We start from the raw sequence: 9531 nt of genomic DNA on the forward strand, positions 1-9531 counted from the left end.
AAATTCTAAGAAAAACATATGTTTGGATGCTAAGAGATGAATGGGATGCTGCATGGAGATGAATCTTGATCTTCTTCATCTCCCATCTTAATACAGCATCCCTACTTAAAGGCATCTCGGACTTAGTTGATTTTTCATAAATTCTAAGAAATTCATATGTTAGGATGCTGGGAGATGAATGGGATGCTGCATGGAGATGAATCTTGATCTCCTACATTTCCCATCTCAATACAGCATCCCTACTTAAAGGCATCTTGGACTTAGTCGATTTTTCTTAAATTCTAAGAAAAACATATGTTAGGATGCTGCGAGATGAATGGGATGCTGCATGGAGATGAATCTTGATCTTCTTCATCTCCCATCTTAATACAGCATCCCTACTTAAAGGCATCTCGGACTTAGTCGATTTTTCATAAATTCTAAGAAAAACATATGTTAGGATGCTGGGAGATAAATGGGATGCTGCATGGAGATGAATCTTGATCTTCTTCATCTCCCATCTTAATACAGCATCCCTACTTATAGGCATCTCGGACTTAGTCGATTTTCATAAATTCTTAGAAAAACATGTGTTAGGATGCTGCGAGATGAATGGGATGCTGCATGGAGATGAATCTTGATCTTCTTCATCTCCCATCTCAATACAGCATCCCTGCTTAAAGGCATCTCGGACTTAGTCGATTTTTCATAAATTCTAAGAAAATCATATGTTAGGATGCTGCGAGATGAATGAGATGCTGCATGGAGATGAATCTTGATCTTCTTCATCTCCCATCTTAATACAGCATCCCTACTTAAAGGCATCTCGGACTTAGTCGATTTTTCATAAATTCTAAGAAAATCATATGTTAGGATGCTGCGAGATGAATGAGATGCTGCATGGAGATGAATCTTGATCTTCTTCATCTCCTATCTTAATACAGCATCCCTACTTAAAGGCATCTCGGACTTAGTTGATTTTTCATAAATTCTAAGAAAAACATATTTTAGGATGCTGCGAGATGAATGGGATGCTGAATGGAGATGAATCTTGATCTTCTTCATCTCCCATCTTAATACAGCATCCCTACTTAAAGGCATCTCGGACTTAGTCGATTTTTCATAAATTCTAAGAAAAACATATGTTAGGATGCTGCGAGATGAATGGGATGCTGCATGGAGATGAATCTTGATTTTTTACATCTCCCATCTTAATACACCATCCCTACTTAAAGGCATCTCGGACTTAGTCGATTTTTCATAAATTCTTAGAAAAACATATGTTAGGATGCTGCGAGATGAATAGGATGCTGCATAAAGATGAATCTTGATCTTCTTCATCTCCCATCTTAAAACAGCATCCCCACTTAAAGGAATCTCGGACTTAGTTGATTTTTCATAAATTCTAAGAAATTCATATGTTAGGATGCTGGGAGATGAATGGGATGCTGCATGGAGATGAATCTTGATCTCCTACATCTCCCATCTCAACACAGCATCCCTACTTAAAGGCATCTCGGACTTAGTCGATTTTTCATAAATTCTAAGAAATTCATATGTTAGGATGCTGGGAGATGAATAGTATGCTGCATGGAGATGAATCTTGATCTTCTTCATCTCCCATCTCAATACAGCATCCCTACTTAAGGGCATCTCGGACTTAGTCGATTTTTCATAAATTCTAAGAAAAACATATGTTAGGGTGCTGCGAGATGAATGGGATGCTGCATGGAGATGAATCTTAATCTCCTACATCTCCCATCTCAATACAGCATCCCTACTTAAAGGCATCTCGGACTTAGTCGATTTTTCATTAATTCTTAGAAAAACATTTGTTAGGATGCTGCGAGATGAATGGGATGCTGCATGGAGATGAATCTTGATCTTCTTCATCTGCCATCTTAATACAGCATCCCTACTTAAAGGCATCTCGGACTTAGTCGATTTTTCATAAATTCATAGAAATTCATATGTTAGGATGCTGGGAGATGAATGGGATGCTGCATGGAGATGAATCTTGATCTTCTTCATCTCCAGTCTTAAAACAGCATCCCTGCTTAAAGGCATCTCGGACTTAGTCGATTTTTCATAAATTCTAAGAAAATCATATGTAAGGATGCTGCGAGATGAATGGGATGCTGCATGGAGATGAATCTTGATCTTCTACATCTTCCGTCTTAATACAGCATCCCTGCTTAAAGGCATCTCGGACTTAGTCGTATTTTCATAAGTTCTAAGAAAAACATATGTTAGGATACTGCGAGATGAATGGGATGCTGCATGGAGATGAATCTAGATCTTCTTCATCTCCCATCTTAATACAGCATCCCTATTTAAAGGCATCTCGGACTTAGTCGGTTTTACATAAATTCTAAGAAAAACATATGTTAAGATGCTGCGAGATGATTTGGATGCTGCATGGAGATGAATCTTGATCTTCTCCATCTCCCATCTTAATACAGCATCCTTACTTAAAGGCATCTCGGACTTAGTCGATTTTTCATAAATTCTAAGAAAAACATATGTTAGGATGCTGCGAAATGAATGGGATGCTGCATGGAGATGAATCTTGATCTTCTTCATCTTCCATCTTAATACAGCATCCCTACTTAAAGGCATCTCGGACTTAGTCGATTTTTCATAAATTCTAAGAAAAACATATGTTAGGATGCTGCGAAATGAATGGGATGCTGCATGGAGATGAATCTTGATCTTCTTCATCTTCCATCTTAATACAGCATCCCTACTTAAAGGCATCTCGGACTTAGTCGATTTTTCATAAATTCTAAGAAAAACATATGTTAGGATGCTGCGAGATGAATGGGATGCTGCATGGAGATGAATCTTGATCTTCTACATCTCCCATCTCGATACAGCATCCCTACTTAAAGGCATCTCGGACTTAGTCGATTTTTCATAAATTCTAAGAAATTCATATGTTAGGATGCTGCGAGATGAATGGGATGCTGCATGGAGATGAATCTTGATCTTCTTAATCTCCCATCTCAATACAGCATCCCTTCTTAAAGGCATCTCGGACTAAGTCGATTTTCCATAAATTCTAAGAAAAACATATGTTAGGATGTTGGGAGATGAATGGGATGCTGCATGGAGATAAATCTTGATCTTCTTCATCTCCCATCTTAATACAGAATCCCTACTTAAAGGCATCTCGGACTTAGTCGATTTTTCATAAATTCTAAGAAAAACATATGTTAGGATGCTGCGAGATGAATGGGATGCTGCATGGAGATGAATCTTGATCTTCTTCATCTCCCATCTCGATACAGCATCCCTACTTAAAGGCATCTCGGACTAAGTCGATTTTTCATAAATTCTAAGAAATTGATATGTTAGGATGCTGCGAGATGAATGGGATGCTGCATGGAGATGAATCTTGATCTTCTTCATCTCCCATCTTTATACAGCATCCCTAGTTAAAGGCATCTCGGACTTAGTCGATTTTTCATAAATTCTAAGAAAAACATATGTTAGGATGCTGCGAGATGAATGGGATGCTGCATGCAGATGAATCTTTATCTCCTACATCTCCCATCTCAATACAGCATCCCTACTTAAAGGCATCTCGGACTTAGTCGATTTTTCATAAATTCTAAGAAAAACATATGTTATGATGCTGCGAGATGAATGGGATGCTGCATGGAGATGAATCTTGATCTTCTTCATCTCCCATCTTTCTACAGCATCCCTACTTACGGGCATCTCGGACTTAGTCGATTTTTCATAAATTCTAAGAAAAACATATGTTTGGATGCTAAGAGATGAATGGGATGCTGCATGGAGATGAATCTTGATCTTTTCCATCTCCCATCTTAATACAGCATCCCTACTTAAAGGCATCTCGGACTTAGTCGATTTTTCATAAATTCTAAGAAATTCATATGTTAGGATGCTGCGAGATGAATGAGATGCTGCATGGAGATGAATATTGATCTTCTTTATCTCCCATCTTAATACAGCATCCCTACTTAAAGGCGTTTTGGACTTAGTCGATATTTTATAAATTCTAAGAAAAACATATGTTAGGATGCTGGGAGCTGAATGGGATGCTGCATGGAGATGAATCTTGATCTTCTTCATCTCCCATCTCGATACAGCATCCCTACTTAAAGGCATCTCGGACTAAGTCGATTTTTCATAAATTCTAAGAAATTGATATGTTAGGATGCTGCGAGATGAATGGGATGCTGCATGGAGATGAATCTTGATCTTCTTCATCTCCCATCTCAATACAGCATCCCTACTTAAAGCCATCTCGGACTTAGTCGATTTTTCATAAATTCTAAGAAATTCATATGTTAGGATGCTGGGAGATGAATGGGATGCTGCATGGAGATGAATCTTGATCTCCTACATCTCCCATCTCAATACAGCATCCCTACTTAAAGGCATCTCGGACTTAGTCGATTTTTCATAAATTCTAAGAAAAACATATGTTATGATGCTGCGAGATGAATGGGATGCTGCATGGAGATGAATCTTGATCTTCTTCATCTCCCATCTTTCTACAGCATCCCTACTTACGGGCATCTCGGACTTAGTCGATTTTTCATAAATTCTAAGAAAAACATATGTTTGGATGCTAAGAGATGAATGGGATGCTGCATGGAGATGAATCTTGATCTTTTCCATCTCCCATCTTAATACAGCATCCCTACTTAAAGGCATCTCGGACTTAGTCGATTTTTCATAAATTCTAAGAAATTCATATGTTAGGATGCTGCGAGATGAATGAGATGCTGCATGGAGATGAATATTGATCTTCTTTATCTCCCATCTTAATACAGCATCCCTACTTAAAGGCGTTTTGGACTTAGTCGATATTTTATAAATTCTAAGAAAAACATATGTTAGGATGCTGGGAGCTGAATGGGATGCTGTATGGAGATGAATCTTAAAATTTTACATCTCCAATCTTAATACAGCATCCCTACTTAAAGGCATCTCGTACTTAGTCGATTTTTCATAAGTTTTAGGAAACATATGTTAGGATGCTGCGAGATGAATGGGATGCTGCATGGAGATGAATCTTGATCTCCTACATCTCCCATCTCAATACAGCATCCCTACTTAAAGGCATCTCGGACTTAGTCGATTTTTCATAAATTCTAAGAAATTCATATGTTAGGATGCTGCGAGATGAATGGGATGCTGCATGGAGATAAATCTTGATCTTCTTCATCACCCATCTTAATACAACATCCCAAGTGAGAGGCATCTCGGACTTAGTCGATTTTTCATAAATTCTAAGAAATTCATATGTTAGGATGCTGGGAGATGAATGGGATGCTGCATGGAGATGAATCTTGATCTCCTACATCTCCCATCTCAATACAGCATCCCTACTTAAAGGCATCTCGGACTTAGTCGATTTTTCATAAATTCATAAAAATTCATATGTTAGGATGCTGCGAGATGAATGGGATGCTGCATGGAGATGAATCTTGATCTTCTTCATCTCCCATCTCAAAACGGCATCCCTTCTTAAAGGCATCTCGGACTTTGTCGATTTTTCATAAATTCTAAGAAAATCATATGTTAGGATGCTGCGAGATGTATGGGATGCTGCATGGAGATGAATCTTGATCTTCTTCATCTCCCGTCTTAATACAGCATCCCTACTTAAAGGCATCTATGACTTTGTCGATTTTTCATAAATTCATAGAAATTCATATGTTAGGATGCTGCGAGATGAATGGGATGCTGCATGCAGATGAATCTTGATCTCCTACATCTCCCATCTCAATACAGCATCCCTACTTAAAGCCATCTCGGACTTAGTCGATTTTTCATAAATTCTAAGAAATTCATATGTTAGGATGCTGGGAGATGAATGGGATGCTGCATGGAGATGAATCTTGATCTCCTACATCTCCCATCTCAATACAGCATCCCTACTTAAAGGCATCTCGGACTTAGTCGATTTTTCATAAATTCATAGAAATTCATATGTTAGGATGCTGCGAGATGAATGGGATGCTGCATGGAGATGAATCTTGATCTTCTTAATCTCCCATCTTAATACAGCATCCCTACTTAAAGGCATCTCGGACTTAGTCGATTTTTCATAAATTCTAAGAAAAACATATGTTAGGATGCTGGGAGATGAATGGGATGCTGCATGGAGATGAATCTTGATCTTCTTCATCTCCCATCTTAATACAGCATCCCTACTTAAATGCATCTCGGACTTAGTCGATTTTTCATAAATTCTAAGAAAAACATATGTAAGGATGCTGGGAGATGAATGGGATGCTGCATGGAGATGAATCTTGATCTTCTTCATCTCCCGTCTCAATACAGCATCCCTACTTAAAGGCATCTCGGACTTAGTCGATTGTTCATAAATTCTTAGAAATTCATATGTTAGGATGCTGCGAGATGAATGGGATGCTGCATGGAGATGAATCTTGATCTTCTTCATCTCCCGTCTTAATACAGCATCCCTACTTAAAAGCCTCTCGGACTTAGTCGAATTTTCATAAATTCTAAGAAAAACATATGTTAGGATGCTGCGAGATGAATGGGATGCTGCATGGAGATGAATCTTGATCTTCTAAATCTCCCATCTTAATACAGCATCCCTATTTAAAGGCATCTCGGACTTAGTCGATTTTTCATAAATTCTAAGAAAAACATATGTTAGGATGCTGCGAGATGAATGGGATGCTGCATGGAGATAAATCTTGATCTTCTTCATCTCCCATCTCAATACAGCATCCCTACTTAAAGGCATCTCGGACTTAGTCGATTTTTCATAAATTCATAGAAATTCATATGTTAGGATGCTGCGAGATAAATGGGATGCTGCATGGAGATGAATCTTGATCTTCTTCATCTCCCATCTCAATACAGCATCCCTACTTAAAGCCATCTCGGACTTAGTCGATTTTTCATAAATTCTCAGAAAAACATATGTTAGGATGCTGCGAGTTGAATGGGATGCTGCATGGAGATAAATCTTGATGTTCTTCATCTCCCATCTTAATACAGCATCCCTACTTGATGGCATCTCGGACTTAGTCGATTTTTCATAAATTCTAAGAAATTCATATGTTAGGATGCTGGGAGATGAATGGGATGCTGCATGGAGATGAATCTTGATCTACTTCATCTCCCATCTTAATACAGCATCCCTACTTAAATGCATCTCGGACTTAGTCGATTTTTCATAAATTCATAGAAATTCATATGTTAGGATGCTGGGAGATGTAGGAGATGAATCTTGATCTCCTACAGCTCCCATCTCAATACAGCATCCCTACTTAAAGGCATCTCGGACTTAGTCGATTTTTCATAAATTCATAGAAATTCATATGTGAGGATGCTGCGAGATGAATGGGATGCTGCATGGAGATGAATCTTGATCTCCTACATCTCTCATCTCAATACAGCATCCCTACTTAAAGCCATCTCGGACTTAGTCGATTTTTCATAAATTCATAGAAATTCATATGTTAGGATAATGCGAGATGAATGGGATGCTGCATGGAGATGCATCTTGATCTCCTACATCTCCCATCTTAATACAGCATCCCTACTTAAAGCCATCTCGGACTTAGTCGATTTTTCATAAATTCTAAGAAATTCATATGTTAGGATGCTGGGAGATGAATGGGATGCTGCATGGAGATGAATCTTGATCTTCTTCATCTCCCATCTTAATACAGCATCCCTACTTGAAGGCATCTCGGACTTAGTCGATTTTTCATAAATTCTAAGAAAAACTTATGTTAGGATGCTGCGAGATGAATGGGATGCTGCATGGAGATGAATCTTGATCTTCTTCATCTCCCATCTTAATACAGCATCCCTACTTAAAGGCATCTCGGACTTAGTCGATTTTTCATAAATTCATAGAAATTCATATGTTAGGATGCTGCGAGATGAATCGGATGCTGCATGGAGATGAATCTTGATCTCCTACATCTCCCATCTCAATACAGCATCCCTACTTAAAGGCATCTCGGACTTATTCGATTTTTCATAAATTCATAGAAATTCATATGTTAGGATGCTGGGAGATGAATGGGATGCTGCATGGAGATGAATCTTGATCTTCTCCATCTCCCATCTTAATACAGCATCCCTATTTAAAGGCATCTCGGACTTAGTCGATTTTTCATAAATTCATAGAAATTCATATGTAAGGATGCTGCGAGATGAATGGGATGCTGCATGGAGATGAATCTTGATCTTCTCCATCTCCCATCTTAATACAGCATCCCTACTTAAAGGCATCTCGGACTTAGTCGATTTTTCATAAATTCTAAGAAATTCATATGTTAGGATGCTGGGAGACGAATGGGATGCTGCATGGAGATGCATCTTGATCTCCTACATCTCCCATCTTAATACAGCATCCCTACTTAAAGCCATCTCGGACTTAGTCGATTTTTCATAAATTCTAAGAAATTCATATGTTAGGATGCTGGGAGATGAATGGGATGCTGCATGGAGATGAATCTTGATCTTCTTCATCTCCCATCTCAATACAGCATCCCTACCTAAAGGCATCTCGGACTTATTCGATTTTTCATAAATTCATAGAAATTCATATGTTAGGATGCTGGGAGATGAATGGGATGCTGCATGGAGATGAATCTTGATCTTCTCCATCTCCCATCTTAATACAGCATCCCTACTTAAAGGCATCTCGGACTTAGTCGATTTTTCATAAATTCTAAGAAATTCATATGTTAGGATGCTGGGAGATAAATGGGATGCTGCATGGAGATGAATCTTGATCTCCTACATCTCCCATCTCAATACAGCATCCCTACTTAAAGGCATCTCGGACTTAGTCGATTTTTCATAAATTCATAGAAATTCATATGTTAGGATGCTGGGAGATGAATGGGATGCTGCATGGAGATGAATCTTGATCTTCTTCATCTCCGATCTTAATACAGCATCCCTACTTAAAGCCATCTCGGACTTAGTCGATTTTTCATAAATTCTAAGAAATTCATATGTTAGGATGCTGGGAGACGAATGGGATGCTGCATGGAGATGCATCTTGATCTCCTACATCTCCCATCTTAATACAGCATCCCTACTTAAAGCCATCTCGGACTTAGTCGATTTTTCATAAATTCTAAGAAATTCATGTGTTAGGATGCTGCGAGATGAATGGGATGCTGCATGGAGATGAATCTTGATCTTCTACATCTCCCATCTCGATACAGCATCCCTACTTAAAGGCATCTCGGACTTAGTCGATTTTTCATAAATTCTAAGAAAACATATGTTAGGATGCTGCGAGATGAATGGGATGCTGAATGGAGATGAATCTTGATCTTCTTCATCTCCCATCTCAATACAGCATCCCTACTTAAAGGCATCTCGGACTTAGTCGATTTTGCATAATTTCTCAGAAATTCATATGTTAGGATGCTGCGAGATGAATGAGATGCTGCATGGAGATGAATCTTGATCTTCTTCATATCCCATCTTAATACAGCATCCCTACTTAAAGGCATCTCGGACTTAGTCGATTTTTCATAAATTCTAAGAAATTCATATGTTAGG

This window comes from Anopheles ziemanni (genome assembly GCF_943734765.1).
Source record: "Anopheles ziemanni chromosome X unlocalized genomic scaffold, idAnoZiCoDA_A2_x.2 X_unloc_16, whole genome shotgun sequence".
NCBI lineage: Eukaryota > Metazoa > Arthropoda > Insecta > Diptera > Culicidae > Anopheles > Anopheles ziemanni.